The sequence below is a fragment of the Scylla paramamosain genome, chromosome 3 (genome assembly GCF_035594125.1).
Source record: "Scylla paramamosain isolate STU-SP2022 chromosome 3, ASM3559412v1, whole genome shotgun sequence".
In the NCBI taxonomy this organism is placed as follows: Eukaryota; Metazoa; Arthropoda; class Malacostraca; order Decapoda; family Portunidae; genus Scylla; species Scylla paramamosain.
The window spans coordinates 27,744,508-27,765,047 of record NC_087153.1 but is presented as its reverse complement, the minus strand read 5'-3'; the positions used below and the strand labels follow the sequence as shown (position 1 = coordinate 27,765,047).

The 20,540-nt window shown below is 42.4% G+C and overlaps 2 pseudogenes; both read left to right on the top strand.

Annotated features, from left to right (window-relative positions):
* The first annotated feature begins 3,892 nt into the window (after positions 1–3,892).
* Positions 3,893–4,441, top strand: LOC135096679 (uncharacterized; annotated as a pseudogene).
* Positions 4,442–16,772: 12,331 nt separating this feature from the next.
* LOC135096673 (uncharacterized) lies at positions 16,773–17,826 on the top strand (annotated as a pseudogene).
* The last annotated feature ends 2,714 nt before the right edge of the window (positions 17,827–20,540 follow it).

Genomic DNA, 20,540 nt, shown 5'->3' with positions numbered 1-20,540 from the left:
GGACCTGATGGGGTCCCTCCAATTGTTCTCCGAAACTGTGCTTCCGTGCTTGCACCTTGCCTAGTCAAACTCTTTCAACTCTGTTTATCAACATCTACTTTTCCTTCTTGCTGGAAGTTTGCCTACAATCAGTCTGTTCCTGAAAAAGGGTGACTGTTCTAATCCCTCAAACTACCATCATATTGCTTTGATTTCGTGCCTCTCTAAAGTTTTTGAATCTATCCTCAACAGGAAGATTCTTAAACATCAATCACTTCATGACCTTCTATCTGATTGTCAGTATGGGTTCCGTCAAGGCCGCTCTACTGATGACCTTCTGGCTTTACTTACTGAGTCTTGGTCATCCTCTTTTAGGGATTTTGGTGAAACCTTTGCTGTTGCTTTAGACATATCAAAAGCTTTTAATAGAGTCTGGCACAAAGCTTTGATTTCCAAACTGCCCTCCTACGGCTTCTATACTTCTCTCTGTAATTTCATCTCAAGTTTCCTTTCTGACCATTCTTTTGCTGCAGTGGTAGACGGTCACTGTTCTCCTAAATCTATTAACATTGGTGTTCCTCAGGGTTCTGTCCTTTCACCCACTCTCTTCCTGTTATTCATCAATGATCTTTTCAGCCATACTTCTTGTCCTGTCCACTTCTACGCTGATGATACCACTCTGCACTTTTCCATGTGTTTTCGTAGACGTCTAACCCTTCAGAAAGTAAACAGTTCTCGCATGGAAACCACAGAACACCTAACTTCTGATCTCTCTAAGATTTCTAATTAGAGCAAAGAAAACTTAGTATTGTTCAATGCCTCAAAAGCTCAATTCCTCCATCTATCAACTCGAAACAACCTTCCAGACAACTATCCCCTCTTCTTCAATGACACTAGCTGTCTACTCTTCTACACTGAACATCCTTTATTTATAATCTAAACTGGAAACTTCATATGTGAGAGTGAGAGGCACAACCAGTGTCCCAGCGTGTCAGACAGTGCCTGTGGATGTAAGAGAGACGACCGTTTCTATTGCAGTTCCTAGAACGATCACTCAGGTCAGGATGGCGAGCATTTAAGTCACCCATATATATCATGCCACGCACTATAGAAGGGAGAACTGATGAATGATTGAGAACACTGGTTAACTCTTGCATTTGAGAAGTGGACAAAATAGGAATGAGAGAAAGAAGAAAGTCTTGCGCAGCGAGGCAGCGGGAGAAGAGGAGACATGCAGTTAGCAAGATCAGAAGAACAATTAGCATGAAAATAGCGATAGAAGATAGCTAGAGTTGCAACATTGCAGCAAAGAGAAAGAGGCTGAAGACAGTCAATTAGAGGAGAGATGATGAGACGAAAAGCTTTTGATTCCACCCTGTCTATAAGAGCGGTATGAGTGGAACACCCCCCCCAGACATTTGAAGCATACTCCATACATGGACAGATAAGGCCCTTCCTTGTACAGGGTTAGCAGCTGGGGAGGTGAGAAAAATGGCGGAGACGACTGAGAACACCTAACTTCATAGAAGCTGTTTTAGCTAGAGATAATATGTTAAGTTTCCAGTTTAGATTATAAGAAAAGGACAGACCGAGGATGTTCATTGTAGAAGAGGGGGACAGTTGAGTGTCATTGAAGAAACGGGGATAGTTGTCTGGAAGATTGTGTTGAGTTGATAGGTTGAGGAATTGAGTTTTTTCAGGCATTGAACAATACCAAATTTGCTCTGCCCCAATCAGAAATTTTAGAGAGATCAGAAGTCAAGTGTTTTGTGGCTTCCATGCAAGAACTGTTTACTTCCTGAAGGGCTGGGCGTCTATGAAAAGACGTGGAAAATTGCAGGGTGATATCATCAGTGTAAGAGTGGATAGGCCAAGAAGTTTAATTTAATTTAATTCAGAAGATCATTGATGAATAATAAGAACAGAATGGATGACAGAATAGAACCCTGAGGAACATCTCTCTTAATAGATTTAGGAGAAGAACAGTAACCGTCTATGACAGCAGCAATAGAACGGTTAGAAAGGAAACTTGAGATGAAGTTACAGAGAGAAGGATAGAAGCCCTAGAAGGGTAGTTTGGAATCCAACCTTTGTGCCAGACTCTTATCAAAAGCTTTTGACATGTCTAAAGCAACAGGAAAATTTTCAACAAAATCTCTAAAAGAGGATGAAAGGAAAAGCCAAGACCAAGACCAAGGTAAGGAAAGCCAGATCATCAGTAGAGCGGCCTTGACGGCGATCATATAGAAGGTTGTGAAGTGATAGATGTTTAAGAATCTTCCTGTTGAGGATAGATAAAAAAAAAAAAAACTGTAGAAAGGCAGGAAATTAAAGCAATAAGACGATAGTCTGAGGGATTAGAACGGTCACCCTTTTTAGAAACAGGCTGGATGTAGGAAAACTTCCAGCAAGAAGGAAAGGTAGATGTTGACAGTCAGAGTTGATAGAGTTTGATTAGGCAAGGTGCAAGCATGGAGACTCAGTTTCGGAAAACAATCGGAGGAACCCCTTCAGGTTCGTAAGCCTTCCGAGGGTTTAGACCAGCGAGGGTATGGAAAATATCATTGCGAAGAATTTTAATAGGTACCATAAAATAATCAGAGGATGGAGGAGATGGAGGAACAAGCCCTAAATCGTCCAAGGTAGAGTTTTTAACAAAGATTCGAACGAAGAGTTGAGCTTTAGAGATAGATATGATAACAGTAGTGCCATCTGGTTGAAATAAAGGAGGGAAAGAAGAAAAAGCAAATATTTTTGGCTAGATGCTAGAAGTCACGAGAGGAGTTAGATCTTGAATGATTTTGACACTTTCTATTAATGAAGGAGTTTTTTGATTAGTTGGAGAACAGACTTGGGAAGATTCTGTGCAGGTTTGCAAAGTTTATGTCGAGAAAAAGAGTGAGGAATGTATGCCTCCATGCCAGACACTATCACCTCTGTTATGCGCCCGGCACACAGAGACGGATCTCTGTCACGAAAGCAGTAGTCATTCCAAGGTAAAATCAGCAAAATACTTCCTCAGGTCCCCCAACTAGCAGAGGCAAACGCTAAAGGCACCACCGCTTAGTGGGATCCTGAGGAGGGATTGGAGCGATAGCACAAGATACAGATATGAAATTGTGATCAGGGGAGCCCAACGGAGAAGAGAGGGTAGCAGCATATGCAGAAGGATTAGAGGTTAGGAAAAGGTCAAGAATGTTGGGCGTATCTCCAAGACGGTCAGGAAGACGAGTAGGGTGTTGCACCATTTGCTCTAGGTCGTGGAGGATAGGAAAGTTGAAGGTTAGTTCACCAGTATAGACAGTGAAGGGAGAGGAAATCCGAAGCTGGTGGTGAACACTGAAGTCTCCAAGAATGGAGATCTCCGCAATAGGGAAGAGAGTCAGAATGTGCTCTACTATGGAACCTAAGTAGTCAAAGAATTTCTTATAGTCAGGGGAGAAGATTGCACTTCTTTATCAGTGACAGCACTTTTCCCACTCTCCTACTAATGAGCAGCTCACTTATTGACTTTGTCTTGAGCCTGCTTCTTCCAGTATGGGCATAAATCTAGTGGTAAATTGTAGAAGAGTCAGTCATCAAATCCACTGCCTTTATCTTTCATGCCTTGGCAAAGTTGGAATATGAATGAATGATTGTGCAATGTTAGATTTTATCAATAAATGTCATAACGAAGTTATTCTATATTGTTGGGTGGTTGGTATGGTTGAATAGTGGTTTTACTGAGGTGGCAGGATTAGGGAGTTGCCAAGTAAGCGGGTGTGAATGAGCGAGTTGAAGTTAGGGAGTGGGGAGAGGGAACGAGTCAATTCGAGCCAGACCTCCCTGCTACACGCACCATCGGCCTATCTCGCTACAAATAAAGAAGGAAAGACAGTTTTATTTGTTTGAAGCTTCAAGCTATCTAGACAGTATGGTTGAAGAGAATAACCTCGACTTGAAGTTGATCCTAGAGTTCGACGGCAGCGGAACACAGCCGGTGGTCAAATGGTTAGATAAGTTGGAGCTCGTGTGTAATCTTCAGAGGATCAAAAATGTGGCTAGTGTGCTCCCTCTCTATCTTACCGGGGGTGCTTTTGGTGTGTAGCTGCAGCTGCCAGAGAAGACAGGACGCCGAAAGAAAAAAAAATTAAGGAGGCCTTGAAGGCTATATTTGCTGTGGACTTCTATGAGGCGTATGAACAATTTATCAGCAGGAATGTATGAATCGGCGAACTACCAGACGTGTATTTGGCTGAGCTGCGGCGCCTGTCGTCACTGTTTGGGGGACTAACAGACAAGGCAAGGTAGGTACAAAGGTGCTTGCACCTTTGTAGCTGGTCTGCCCCACAACGTTTGTCAGTTGTTGAGAGCATGGTCCCACATAGAGGACCTTACCTTGGACCAGGTTTGGGCACGTGCAAAGGCAATCATTAGGATGACAGCCCCCTCCTCGGGACAGTGGAGCCGAGTTTTGGCATGACAACACGTTTTGAGTTTTGAGTGGCTGCTGAGAGTCAGAGGTGCTGCGTGTGCAGTGGGCTTGCTACGTGTGCAGTCATCTTGTAAATTATTACCTAGCTCGAGGGAGGGATTGGAGAACCAGTGCGGGGTGGCTGAGGTTGCCCTCGACAACGCATAAGGTATTATCGGTGTGGTGGTGGGGTCACATCTCGATCAGGTGTCCTTGAAACGAGATGGAGAGGGGGCATCAGCGTCAGCCTTCTCTCAAGAGGAACAATGACTGAGGCGCTACCAAGTACGGTGTTGAGGATGGAAGGCACAGTGTTGTGCCTTAATAGACACTACTGGTCCTCCACGCTACCAGCACACCAAGCATCATCATCAACTGGGCAAGTAACATCATCAAAACTCAAACAGAAAAGTGGAGAGGCATCAATTCCATACAATGGTCGTCAGCGGTGTTGTGCGATCGAAGATACATGAACTCATAAGTACACACCGGGACACAATATCACGCCCCATTGCAGGCAAGTTGCGAGCCTGATACGCCACGTGCTCTCTCTCTTTCTCCTGGCCACTCCCACGTGCTCTCATGTGAATCATCCCTGTGGCCGCACCCTGCTCCCACGTGACTCACCCCTGTGGCCACATCTCTCCCGCCACTCCCTGTCGCCATCGGTGGTCGTCGTTCCTACTTCCCTCCCGAGGAGTGGGTGTCCCTTGGCTCCTCACCTGAGCCACCCCAGTGCTCCCGGACTTGGCTCCTTCCCAGAGCCAACCCCCCACCCACCAACCTCTCCACCAGTGCTCATGGCCAGGCCTCATCTTCTGAGATTCTCCACGCGCTGCGGCCGTCATCACTTCTCACTGCCCAAAGTCATCTCCTCACGTCTCCCGCAGCTGTGTTCCTCCAGTCATCTGCTATCACTTCGTCACCAACATTTAAGTATCAAATCAGATTCACATTATTCTTGTCTTTCCGCTCTTTCTTCTTCTGCTCTTAAATGATGCCTATCTATCTATTTATCTAATTCTCTGTCTGTCTGTCTGCCTATCTGTCTCCTACCTTCTGTCTCTCTGTCTATCTGTCCAATAGTCTTTTATTATTATTGTTGTTGGCTATGTTACGATTTTTTTTTTTATGTAGGAGTGACACTGGCCAAGGGCAACAAAAATCCAATTAAAAAAAAATGCCCACTGAAATGCCAGTCCCATAAGAGGGTCAAAGCAGTAGTCAAAAACTGATGGATAAGTGTCTTGAAATTTCCCTCATGAAGGAATTCAAGTCATAGGAAGGTGGAAATACAGAGACAGGCAGGGAGTTCCAGAGTTTACCAGAGAAAGGGATGAATGATTGAGGATACTGGTTAACTCTTGCGTTAGAGGTGGACAGAATAGGGGTGAGAAAAAGAAGAAAGTCTTGTGCAGCAAGGCCACGGGAGGAGGGGAGGCAAGATCAGAAGGGCAGTTAGCATGAAAATAGCGGTAGAAGACAGCTAGAGATGCAACATTGCGGCGTTGAGAGAGACAGTCAGTTAGAGGAGAGGAGTTGATGAGACGAAAAGCTTTTGATTCTATCCTGTCTAGAAGAGCAGTATGAGTGGAACCCCCCCAGACATGTGAAGCATACTCCATACATGGACGGATAAGCCCCTCCTACAGAGTTAGCAGCTGGGAGGGGAGGGGGTGAGAAAAACTGGCGGAGACTTCTCAGAACACCTAACTTCATAGAAGCTGTTTTAGCTAGATATGAGATGTGAAGTTTCCAGTTCAGTTATAAGTAAAGGACAGACCGAGGATGTTCAATGTAGAAGAGGGGGACAGTTGAGTGTCATTGAAGAAGAGGAGGGGATAGTTGTCTGGAAGGTTGTGTCGAGTTGATAGATGGAGGAATTGAGTTTCTGAGGCATTGAACAATACCAAGTTTGCTCTGCCCCAATCAGAAATTTTAGAAAGATCAGAAGTCAAGCGTTCTGTGGCTTCCCTGCGTGATATGTTTACCTCCTTAAGGGTTGGATGTCTATGAAAAGATGTGGAAAAGTGCAGGGTGGTATCATCAGCGTAGGAGTGGATAGGACAAGAAGTTTGGTTTAGAATATCACTAATGAATAGTAAGAAGAGAGTGGGTGACAGGACAGAACCCTGAGGAACACCACTGTTAATAGATTTAGGAGAAGAACAGTGACCGTCTACCACAGCGGGAATAGAACGGTCAGAAAGGAAACTTGAGATGAAGTTACATAGAGAAGGATAGAAGCCGTAGGAGGGTAGTTTGGAAATCAAAGCTTTGGGCCAGACTCTACCAAAAGCTTTTGACATGTCCAAGGCAATAGCAAAAGATTCACCATAACCTCTAAAAGAGGTGTGTACTATTCTGTTTTATATTGTGTGCTGTGTTATTATATTGTGTATTTTTTATTTTTTTATTTCTGTGCCTATTATTTCTTAATTATATGTGCACTTTACGTCGCTCATGCAAACACGCTCACAGTCTCTATTATTTCCTTCATTACCTGCTACAATGTCTAATGAAACCATTGCTACTCTTCATATCACCTTCATACTTGAATCCCATCACCTTCCTCATTTTTCTGGTACTGGCACAGACTGTTCATCAGTTTATTCAAAGAACTGAGGAGGAATGCACTCGACATACAGCCATATCTGATAAGGAAAAAATCTCCATTTTAAAATCACGCATCTGTCACGAGCCTTCGAGTCTCACTGGGCTGTTGGTGAAATCAGACAAATAATTTCCAGAGTCATTCTAAACTTGGAGCCACCCATTCTCTTCTCAAACTCTCCAAATCTATCTCACAACACATCCTCTCACACTCTAATCCTCACCAGGCAGAAAACATTGCTTCCTCTCTGAGCTTAGAATTAAACACTCAGCAACAAGACTCAAAGTGGTTTACAAATGACTCACTGTCATCAGATGGGTTAAAAAGGCTGACATCAGTCTTTTCCCTGTCATCAATGAAATCGCTCAAGGGGATACTTATATTTCTATTGTTCTTCCCTCTAATACTTCCTCTCTTGCTGGTGTATAGACATCTGTTTCAACTCTTCCTTCTACTAGTGATCAGATTCTTGTGTTACTTGCTCTAATTTGCCTGTCTCACAGCCTCATTCTTAATCAACCTGTTAGTCAGACCATGGTGTAACTCCTTGTAAACATATTTTGCTAACAGATCCGGTAACGCTATCTGAATGTGTTGTACATGTTGTAAACGCTAAGGTTACATCTGCTGTATCAGGCACTGATATCCTCTGTTCTGCACAACAAGCTCTATGCAAAGGTGTTGAGTTAGAAACCGTTCTTGCCACAATCGATGAAAATGGATTCTGCAAAATCGGGCTGAAAAATGTCACATCTACGCCTGTCAAGCTCAAAGCAGGTGTGCTACTCAGAGAAGTCTTGTCTTACTCTGAGAAAGTTGTAATCTTGGATGATTTACCTTCTTCCTCTATCAATAATGTATCTGCATCTGACAGCCATGACATTTCTTCTCTCCTGCCTATCACGGATGATCACATATCTGTACTAGATTTCCCAGAAACTCCCAGCTACAGGGTGCCACAAGCCGTCGTGTTATACTTGATGAAGCTGTGCGAGGTATGTTACTTCAGGATGTAGTGGAACCTGCCTGTTCACCTCATAACGCTCCCTTGTTACTCGTTCTAAAGACACAAGGCGATTGGCGTGAGGTTCTCGACTTCAGGAAACTCAACGTATCTGCCATTACTGACCGATATTCTCTGCCGAGGTCAGTCTCTCTGTGATTCAAATGGGGTATTTTATACCGCATTTACACTCAGGGTTCTTCCAATTTGAATTAGAAACTTCATGGCCATATCCTGCTTTCAGTACCTCCTCTGGCCAATTCATATTTAAACGCATGGCTCAAGATCTACGTAATTCGCTTTTAACGTTTCAGAGATTGATGAATTCTGTTCTCTCAGGCCTTATCGGTGTTCTGCTTCCTTGATGACGTTATCATTGCATTAAAGTCTTTACAGGATAATTTTCACTTTCAAGCTCGCTTAAAAATCAAACTCAGGAAATGCTCGTTTCTCAAACAGCAACAAATTCCTTGGTCACAAAGTCGATAGACATGGTATTCACACTTTAAATGACAAGGTAAATGCTTTCTACTAATATTTCTATTCGTTTCTACTAATATCGATCAGATCACGCAATTCTTCGGTCTTGCTGGATTTTATCGCGAGTTCATCAAAAATTTCAGCCTTATCGCTCAACCTCTCACTCATTTACTCAAGAAAAATGTTGCATTCATCTGGTATGAAAAGGAACAAGATGCCTTTGATCTTTTCAAAACTGCCTTGTGTCAAACATCAGTTCTTGCTTTTCCAAATTTCGAGAAAGAATTCATGTTATACACTGATACTTCAGGCTTTGGAATCGGTGCTGTTCTCATTAGCGTATGCTCACAGACTTCTCAACAAGACAGAGCAAAATTATGACGCCACAAGGCGGGAAAGTCTCGCTGTGATCTGGGCGTTACGTCATTTTCGTGAATTCATCTTAGTCTATAAGATTCATGTCCACACTGATCATTATGGTGCCACAGAAACCTTCAAAGGCAGCAACTTCACAGGTCAATTTGCTCGCTGGCATCTCACGATTCAGGAATTTAATCCTATATAATAATAATAATAATAATAATAATAATAATAAACGGTTTATTGTTTAGGCAGTTGACAAACTGAAAATGTACATAGGGGATGGGGAAAAACTTAACATTAATCCTAAAGGTAAGTCTAATCTAGGAGGGAAATACTATTGATTGATGGCTCGCACCATGGTGGGAATCGCACTGAGTCTGTACCGGTCCGTGCGCGGCGCCTTCAGGGGCGTTATTTTGTTGTGGTGTCTGGTGGCACGGACAGGGCGAGGCGCGTCGGGCGGCAGCATGTTTCTGAGACGCGGATGATGCATTAGTCCCCTCCCAAACTTCTCCAGAGCCTCTCGGTGCCTGGTGGATATTCTGGACAGACTCAGGGTGGTCAGGGGTTCTTCATAGGTGGTGTATGCAGGGCCAAGGATGACCCTGCACGCCCTTTTCTGCACACTCTCTAGCTGTAGCTGTTGAGTGTGTGTGAGGGAGGAGGACCACGCTGGGGAGGCGTACATGAGTTTGGGGAGGATGAAGGTGAGGTACACCCCCCTTAACTCATCTGTCGGCGTCCCCAGCGACCTGAGTCTGCGCAGCATGTACAGCCTGTAGGTAGCTGATCTCACGGTGCTGGCGACATGCTGCTTCCAGGTCAGCTGGTCGTCCACCGTGACTCCGAGAAGCTTGGCACATTGGACCACCTGGAGGGGGTGAGGGCCCACTGTGAGCCGGGGAGGGGGCACTGGTACAGAGGAGGTACAGAAATGCATCACCACAGTTTTGCTGTGGTTGATGGTCATCCTGCTCTCCTCTGTCCACGTCTGCAGTCGCTCCAGAATTGCTTGCAGTGGCGAGTAGTCCGGGTTCTTGGTGGAAACTGGGACGCCCACGGTGCAGTCGTCCACATACTTCCAGCGATGAGGGGTGTCGGTGAGGGCGTCGTTGATGAGGAGGAGGAAGCATAGAGGACCCATCTTGGTCCCCTGGGGGACTCCACATGTCAGCTGTTGGAAATTAGAGACAGAGCCCTGATAGCGAACGGCCTGACGTCTCCCTGTGAGGAAGTCGGCTAGCCACGCTATCAGATTAGGAGGGAGACCCAGACTTACTGCCTTGCTGATGACAACAGTGTGATCAACAAGATCAAAGGCTTTTTTGAAGTCCACAAAAGCAACAGCTAGAGAGGTGTTTCGCTTGTCCAGGTGGTAAGGGAAACTCAGTGGCAGACGCACTATCACGTAACGTCGCCGCTATGTCCGCAATGACAGAAAATCCTACCATGCCAGCCATGGATGAAATAAGGAAACATCCACGTTCAGACGCCTTCTGTTCTAGTGTTGCTTATTACTTCGAGTATAGTGATGAGACAAATCTTCCTAAGATGCAAATGAGTGATGATACGTTTTTCATGAAAGACGGTCTCTTATATAAGTCGAGTGATGTCTCTACTGACGATTCGAGTGAGCATTTATCTCAGCTCTTGATACTTCAGTCGCTAGTGAGTACCATACTTCACCACGTCTACGACTCACCCCACGCAGGGCATCCAGGTCGGGACAGATGCCTCGCGCAAACAAAACGATCATATTTCCGGCCGACTATGAGGAAAGATATCTTTCAACATTGTGCGCTCTGTCCTCATTGTGCTTCACACCGTCCGTCACTGGCTCACGACAGTCCATCGCTTCCATACCCCATTGCTTCCGCTCCTTGGCATTTAGTCTCTGTTGATCTGCTCAAACTTACAGAGAACGGTTATCAGTATCTTCTAGTTTGTGTTTCTAGTTTGTCTCGCTTCAACATTCTTGTTACTCTCAAGGGCAAAACTCCTACTTCTGTTGGTTGCGGGATCATCGACAATATAATTTGTCCTTATAACTCTTCTCGTGTCATCTTATCTGACAATGGCACTGAATTCAATAACTCTGTCTTACAGGAGATTTGTAAAGAATTTCATATCAAGAAATATAACATTGTTCCTCACTCACCCAGTTCAAACAGCAAAGTAGAGCGTTGTAATAAACGTATCCTTGACGTTCTGCGTTATATAACAGAAGCAAAGCACTCATGGGACGCATTGCTTCCTCAGATAGCCTGCTCTATCAACTCAGCAATCCACTCCACCATCAACGAGTCTCCACATTTTCTGCTGTTTGGTACCGACAAACGTCTTCCATATGAATTTCTCCACAGCACGCCGCGTCCTGTCTACAACATGGATGACTACGTCAAATGTCGTCTCCGCGATTTTCATTTCACTCATAGGCTCATTCACGATCGCCTCACTGCATCGCAAGCTGAAATGCTGCAGAAACAGCATCGCTGAGCGACAGATTCTTCCATTGAAGTCAGCGATATAGTCTTCGCCAGAGTTCACAATCGTAACTCTAAATTAGATCCATTGTTCTTTGGACCACACCATGTAATCGAATTTCTCCGTGGCCACAAAGTAAAAATTTTAGAGCTCATCATCCTAGGGGAACAGATCGTCTATGTCGATCATTTGAAGCGTATGAATATTGGATTCGATAATGAGTGTGCACATCAGGTATCTTTAAATTCTGATTTAACAGATACTTCAAGCGACTCAAGCTTAACCACACACACATCTTCTTACAGACTGAAACTTCGTTCCCATTCCTTCGTTCATCCAATTTCAATGTCATTTATATATGTGTATATTTCTCTTTACTTATGTGTTGTATATGTATTGATTATTATATATATATATATTATATATATATATATATATATATATATATATATATATATATATATATATATATATATATATATATATATATATATATATATATATATATATATATATATATATATATATATATATATATATATATTCACCATTTCATGTATTCATCCCACGTGTACCATGGCCAGCCAGTCTATTCTAAATTAACCTTCTCATTCTTCACCTCTTAAGGGAATTTTTACACCCACTTCTAGTCCTTAGGGAAAAACCTGCGTTCGTCTTCCTTCTCTACCTCTCAAGGGAACATCATACCCGGTTCCAGTCCTTAGGGAAAACACCTGGGATCCACTTGGCTCAGATAAATACAGCCTGGATGGTAGCGAGCAATCAGTCAGAGTCGCAGCTCAGCCAGTCCCAGTCAGTCAGTCACCCAGTCACGAGCAGTCAGTCTTGGTCTCTCAATCAGTTCCGCTCAGTCACAGTCTGTTTTGAGAGACGCTGCTCAGTCATCTTTCATATTACTTCAGAGAGAAAGAACAATCAATCGACACGCCTCGAATCCAGTGTGTACAATCAATCTACTATTAAATCAAGATGAACTCTCATCATCGCGTCTTTTAATCGCACACATCATTTATATTAATCTACTACCGACGACCTCCATGCTTCGAGAATCACCGCCTTACTACCGGTCCTCCAAACTACCAACATACCAAGTCATCATCAACTGGGCAAGTATCATTATCTAAACTTAAACAGAAAAATGGAGAGGCATAAATTCGTTACAGTCAAGATCTAGTGACTGTGAGTGGAGAGAAGTGGAAACGTGAAGGAATAGGTAACGTGCGCTTTCAAGTTAGTTGTGGAGCTTCTATTTTTTTTTTTTTTTTATGTAGAAGAGACACTGGCCAAGGGCAACACAAATCGAATAAAAAAAACCCCACTGAAATGCCAGTCCCAGGAAAGGGTCCAAAACGGTAGTAAAAAATTGAAGGATGTGTCTTGAAAACTCTCTCTTGAAGGAATTCAAGTCATAGGAAGGTGGAAATACAGAAGCTGGCAGGGAGTTCCAGAGTTTAACAGAGGAAGGGATGAATGATACTGGTTAACTCTTGCATTAGAGAGGTGGACAGAACAGAGGTGAGAGAAAGAAGGTCTTGTGCAGTGAGGCAGAGGGAGGAGGGGAGGCATGCAGTTAGCAAGATCAGAAGAGCAGTTAGCATGAAAATAGCGGTAGAAGATAGCTAGAGATGCAACATTGCAGCGATGAGAGAGAGGCTGAAGACAGTCATTTAGAGGAGAAGAGTTGGTGAGACAAAAAGCTTTTGATTCCAACCTGTCTAGAAGAGCGGTATGAGTGGAACCCCCAGATATGTGAATCATACTACATACATGGACGGATAAGGCCCTTGTACAGTGTTAGCAGCTGGGAGGGTGAAAAAACTGGCGGAGACGTCTCAGTACGCCTAAATTTATAAAAGCTGTTTTAGTGAGAGATAAGATGTGAGGTTTCCAGTTCAGATTATGTGTAAAGGACAGACCGAAGCTGTTCAATGTAGAAGAGGCGGACAGTTGAGTGTCATTGAAGAAGAGGGGATAGTTGTCTGGAAGGTTGTGTAGAGTTGATAGATGGAGGAATTTTGTGGCTTCCCTGCGTGATATGTTTACTTCCTGAAGTGTTGGACGACTATGAAAAGACGTGGAAAGTGCAGGGTGGTATCATCAGTGTAGGAGTGGATAGGACAAGAAGTTTGGTTTAGACGGTCATTGATGAATAATAAGAAGAGAGTGGGTGACAGGACACCCACTCCCTGAGGAACACCACTGTTAATAGATTTAGGACAAGAACAGTGACCGTCTACCACAGCAGCAATAGGACGGTCAGAAAGGAAACTTGATATGAAGTTACGGAGAGAAGGATAGAAGCCGTAGGAGGGTATTTTGGAAATCAAAGCTTTGTGCCAGTCTTTATCAAAAGCTTTTGATATTTCCAAGGCAACAGCAAAGGTTTCACCAAAAAATCTATAAAAGAGTATGATCAAGATTCAGTAAGGAAAGCCAGAAGACCACCAGTAAAGAGTCCTTGACTGAACCAATACTAGCGATCAGATAGAGGGTTGTGAAATGATAGATGTTTAAGAATCCTGTTATTGAGGATAGATAAAAAAACTTTAGAAAGGCAGGAAATTAAAGCAATAGGACGGTAGTTTGAGGGATTAGAACGGTCACCCTTTTTAGGAACAGGCTGAATGTAGGCAAACTTCCAACAAGAAGGAATGATTGATGTTGACAGACAGAGTTGAAAGAATTTGACTTGGCAAGGTGCGAGCACAGCTCCAATTGTTTTGGAGAACAATAGGAGGGACCCCATCAGGTTCATTAGGCTTCCGAGGGTTTAGGCCAGCGAAGGCATGGAAAACATTACTGAGAAGAATTTTAATAGGTAGTTTGAAGTAGTCAGAGGGTGGGGAAGGAGGATCTAGTGCTGTATCGTCCAAGGTAGAGTTTTTAGCAAACGTTTGAACGAAGAGTTTAGCTATAGAAATAGATTTGATAGCAGTGCTGCCATGTGGTTGAAATAAAGGAGGGAAAGAAGAAGCCAAGTTGTTGGATAAATTTTTTGGCTAGATGCTAGAAGTCACGAGGGGAGTTAGATCTTGAAAGATTTCGACACTTTCTATTAATGGAGGAGTTTTTGGCTATTTGGCATGGTTTCGGGCAGAAATATAAAGTACATGAGATTCTGGTGATAGAAGGCTTAAGTATCCTTTGTGGGCCACCTCTCTATCATGTATAGCACAAGAACGAGCTGTGTTAAACCAAGGTTTGGAAGGTTTAGGTCGAGAAAAAGGGTCCATGCCAGACACTATCACCACTGTTATGCGCTCGGCACACAGAGACGGGTCTCTGACATGGAAGCAGTAGTCATTCCAAGGAGAATTGGGAAAATACCTCGTCAGGTCCCCTCAACTAGCAGAGGCAAAAGGCCAGAGGCACCTCCGCTTAGGGGGATCCTGAGGAGGGATTGGAGCGATAGGACGATACAGATATGAGATTGTGATCGGAGGAGCCAAACGGAAAAAGAGAGGGTGACAACCTAAGCAGAAGGATTAGAGGTTAGGGAAAGCAAAAGAGAAGAGAATCAGAATGTGCTCCACTTTGGAAGTCAATTAATTTCTTATTGCCAAAGGAGTTAGGAGAGAGGCATACAGCACACATTAGTTTAGTTTAAGAGTGGCTGTGTAGTCGTAGCCAGATGGTAAAAAACTCGGAAGATCCAAATGCATGGGTACGAGAGCAGGTTAAGTCGTTGCGCACATAAACGCAACATCCAGCATGGATTGAAAATTTGGATAGAGAAAACAGGAGGGAACAGAAAAGGGGCTACTGTCAGCTGCCTCAGACACCTGAGTTTCAATGAGGAAAAGAAGATGAGGTTTAGAAGAGGAAAGGTGGTGTTCTACAGTTTGAAAATTAGATCTAAGACCGCGAATGTTGCAGAAGTTAATGAAGAAAAAATTGAGGGGGGTGTCAAGAAACCTAAGGTCGTTACCAGAAAAGCAGTCCGATCTGGGGACATTTATGGTCCCCTCCCCGGATGGGGACTCCGAGGCTGGTGTAGGAGTCGCCATGATAATTTTGAATTTTTGAGTGAAGGGTGTTTGTGTTTTAAGGTTCTTGTAGTTTTGAGTGGAGGGCAATAGAGGATAGGCTGTGACTGTCCCCTTGTGTTGTGAGACACAAAGGGAAATGTTCAGTGAGGTTACAGCTGGGTTTAATGATAAATTCACAGCATATCATGCAGGGAAGCCACAGAACGCCTGACTTCTGATCTTTCTAAAATTTCTGATTGGGGCAGAGTAAACTTGGTATTGTTCAATGCCTCAAAAACTCAATTCCTCCATCTATCAACTCGACACAACCTTCCAGACAACTATCCCCTCTTCTTCAATGACACTCAACTGTCCCCCTCTTCTACACTGAACATCCTCGGTCTGTCCTTTACTTATAATCTGAACTGGAAACTTCACATCTCATCTCTAGCTAAAACAGCTTCTATGAAGTTAGGTGTTCTGAGACGTCTCCGCAAGTTTTTCTCACCCCCCCCAGCTGCTAACTCTGTACAAGGGCCTTATCCGTCCATGTATGGAGTACGCTTCACATGTCTGGGGGGTTCCACTCATACTGCTCTTCTAGACAGGGTGAAATCAAAAGCTTTTCGTCTCATCAACTCCTCTCCTCTAACTGACTGTCTTCAGCCTCTCTCTCACCGCCGCAATGTTGCGTATCTAGCTGTCTTCTACCGCTATTTTCATGCTAACTGCTCTTCTGATCTTGCTAACTGCATGCCTCCCCTCCTTCCGCGGCCTCGCTGCACTAGACTTTCTTCTTTCTCTCACCCCTGTTCTGTCCACCTCTCTAACGCAAGAGTTAACCAATATTCTCAACTATTCATCCCTTTCTCTGGTAAACTCTGGAACTCCCCTGCCTGGTTCTGTATTTCCACCTTCCTATGACTTGAATTCCTTCAAGAGGAAGGTTTCAAGACACTTATTCATCAATTTTTGACCACTGCTTTGGCCGTTTTATGGGACTGGCATTTCAGTGGGCATTTTTTTTTTATTAGATTTTTGTTGCCCTTAGCCAGTGTCCTTCCTACATAAAAAGAAAAAAAAAACCATGATCCAGTGCTTGAGACCTCACTAGGAGTAATTATCATCTCAGCAGGTGCCTACTGTCTCCTGGTGCCGACATCTGTGTGCGTGTGACCACGGTGTCCCTTGGTTTCAAGTTAATCCTAGGAATGAATGGCATAAGGGCATTTGGAAGAGTCGCAATAGATTCACAGGGTGGTGTACTGTTTAGATGAGAGGAGACAGCAGTCTATGCAGTAGGAAACACCGTGTTGGATATTAATGAACAAGATTTCAGTGCAGCACATGACTCTGACTAATTCCAGGACTGCGGTTTGGAAATGGACAGGAGGTGAAGAACTAGACATGCTACGGAACCAAATGGATGCATGCTCTATTCCCAGAGAAGCAAAAGATTTGTATGATCAAGAGTTAGCGAAATGGATCAGAGACGGTTGGTAGCGTTTGTATGATGAAAAGAAAGACGGGTTTGCTAATGGACTTGTACCGCTTATGGCCGCGACACAGCGTAATAAGAAGAAAGTACGACCCGTCATGGACTTCAGAGGTGAATGCACACATCAACACATTCACGGCAAATGCAGATGCGTGTGCAGACCGATTGAGGGAGTGGCGCAGGCAAGGCGTGAATGTGTCCTTATTAGATCTAACGAAAGCCTATTTGCAAGTAAGGATTCATAAATCCCTGCGGCCATACTAGACAGTGATTATTGACGGCTAGAGGTATTGTCTGACTCGCCTCGGTTTTGGATTAAACATCGCACCAATGGTGATGAAAGCGGTGTTGAGCATGCTGTCACAGAGCGTGCTGTCACAGGATGCATATCGCAGCGATCAGTATTCTCGTTCGTTGGCAAGTTGGTGAGTCACTAATCAGTGTGTGGTTGGCTGCGAGTGGCAACAGCGTATATCAAGAGAGTGGCTAATCACGTTATGGAGAGCTAGGATGAAGTGATCACCAACGAGGAGTTAAGAAAATGCTTATAAGAAACTGTGGATGAAGTACGAAGAAATGATCCTGTGCAAGATAGATGGGACGTCAAGGGTGAAAAGGAAAGAGAGTTTGGGTGCACGCCAGTTCCATGGCGCTCGGCGTCGCAGTAGAAGTGAACGGGTGTGTCAGTGAAAATGCCAGCTGGTTACGCAAGGATTTCTTGTGCCACATCAACATGAAGGAGCTGAATGCAGTCATTAAAGGCCTCAACTTAGCCCTGGCATGAAAGGTAAAGGCAGTGGATTTGATGACTGACTCCTCTTCAATTCACTGCTGGATTTTTATGCCCTTACCGGAAGAAGCAGGCTCAAGGCAAGGGCAGCAAGTGAGATGCTCATTCGTAGGAGAGTGGGAATAGTGCTGTCATTGATAGAGAAGTGCAGTCTTCTCACCAAACTGCTCTGACTATAAGAAATTTTTTGACTACTTAACCTCCAAAGTGGAGCACATTCTGACTGTCTTCCCTTTTGCAGAGATCTCCATTCTTGGAGACTTCATTGTTCAAACCACCAGCTTTGGTTTTTCTTCACTTTAATGACCATCATGGTGAACTTCAACTTTGCTATTCTCCATGACCTAGAGCAATTGGTGCAACACCCTGACCGTCTTAGAGATACGCCCAACATTCTTGGCCTTTTCCTAACCTTTAATCTTTCTGCTCATGCTGCTACTATCTCTTATATATATATATATATATATATATATATATATATATATATATATATATATATATATATATATATATATATATATATATATATATATATATATATATATATATATATTATCTTCAAGCAATACTGCAGTCCTCTTGCTTTCTATCTTCAATTTTTTTTTATATCAGTGATTCCCACAATTTCTTTTACCTCTCACTACTTAACAGTTATATAGTAAACCTAGAACTGTCAAAAAATGCCAACAGGGAGAGTATATAACCCTGAAACAAAATTTGTGCAAGAGTAAATGATGGCTGCATGCCATGCACATATTTTTACTTAAAAAAAATAAATAAATAAAAAGATAAAAAATAAATAAATAATTCATTTAACATTGTACACCAATTTCTTTCTTTCATTGTAGATATTGTACATATCTCACCGCATCTTAAAACAAAACCATTAATATTAACCATCTGAGTATCAACGATAACAACTGGGGGCGTTTTCTATGGGCCAAGTTGCCGGTGATTGCCAGCCGTTTTAATGTAGGGATTGGTTAACGCTCCCACAGTTCTTTGGAGAAGCACATTCTAAAAATCCCTCTCGTGATACATCTTCATGTTGTGCACCAATATGCTACAAATATTAGCCCTAAGTTAACAGTATGTACTGCATCTGATGATGCGTATTTTACTGAACGGTTATTATAAGGAAAATACTGGCAACTCAGTGTTTTCACATTTATATCTAGTCTCCTACTACATATTTAGTTTGGAACATCTTTCCACTGGACTAATGACTTATCTGGCAAATCCTAAAAAGATTCAAGCAATTATTATTTGTGCTGGTATGATATTGTGACGGCCGAAACCGTGCCGAGTCGAATGGCCAGGCCGATATCAGACACCCCGACATCTCTAAAACACACACACATGCACATACACACACACGCACATACAAACACACACACACACAAAAAAAAAAAAAAAAAAAAAGGAGAGAGATATTCTTAGTGTTGTTTGAAATGCAATACTCTGGTTGACTGCACGAACATGTCATGAAAGAAGAATCAAGTTGTGAAAGGATGGGTTGTATTTCCAAAGAGCAAAGAAGTAATTCAAGGAAGACATTGGAAGACACGATGTAAATATTCAAGCGGCAACACAGGGAAAACATTGGGAGACATAATGTAAACAATCTTCACCAGTGTCCTGCTAAGATATGACATCAAAACACGGTTGCTTCTTTTATATAGAATTTTTGGTTTTATATTAATCGTATAACTTAAATAAGTAAACTTATATAAAGAAAAAAAATACCGTTCATCCCAAGGTGCGTTTTATGTGTAACATTAAGTAGACTGGTGAATCTGGCAGTTTTTCCATACCATAGCGAACGGCCCAATTCAAGAAAATGATCCCTTGGACTTCAGAAATGAAAACTTACCTGGCACTTCTGCAACCCATTGCTTCTTCATTTATACTCAGTCTTGAAGTGCCATACTGTCATCCACTTATCTCATTCCCTAGAAATAATTAAGTAAATAATATAATATATATATATATATATATATATATATATATATATATATATATATATATATATATATATATATATATATATATATATATATATATATATATATATATATATATATATATATATATATATATATATATATATATATATATATATATATATATATATATATATATATGCGTGTGTGTGTGTGTGTGTGTGTGTGTGTGAGAGAAAGAGGGACCGGGAGACACTCAGCCACTTGATCATTTAACACACAAAATTTATTTTCTGCTACAGTCTTATACATCACCTCATCTTTTTTATTTACTTATTTATTTTTATTCTGTTATTATAATACCAAGGCATGATGCTTGGTTCAGTTACAAGATATTAACACCAACATATTTTTGCCCTTAAGTATTATATGGTGATTGACTTCTTACTTTAACCAACACAAACTTATGATGTAAAAAAAGAAAAAAAAAAAAAAAAGAAAACTATGTTAATACTATTCTTATGATAGGTACCAATAGTCAAATGATAGAGTTCATGCTAACCCCTAACCCTTACACTGCCGGATTAATTTTCAAAACACGTAAATATAAGCGGTATTTTTATTTTCGTTATGAGAAATTTTACTCGAATTTCATTCTTGAAAAAAGATAGCGTACGTACTCAATACACATGAAAAATATGAGCATGTGCATGTTCGCAGGAATATAGGATAAATCAATATAAATAGATAATCGACTGGAAAAGAGTAACTGGCAATTTGACACAGTCGTCTCTCAGAGAAGAGCAGTGATTAGCTACTGTACTGTATTATGAAGTGTTTCTTATTATGAAGTTTTTCTCATAGTGTAAGTACTTGTACGTGTGTAATTTTTGCTCTCTATATAAATGCAGTGTACATATTACGTGAGGATTTAGGTGAATGTT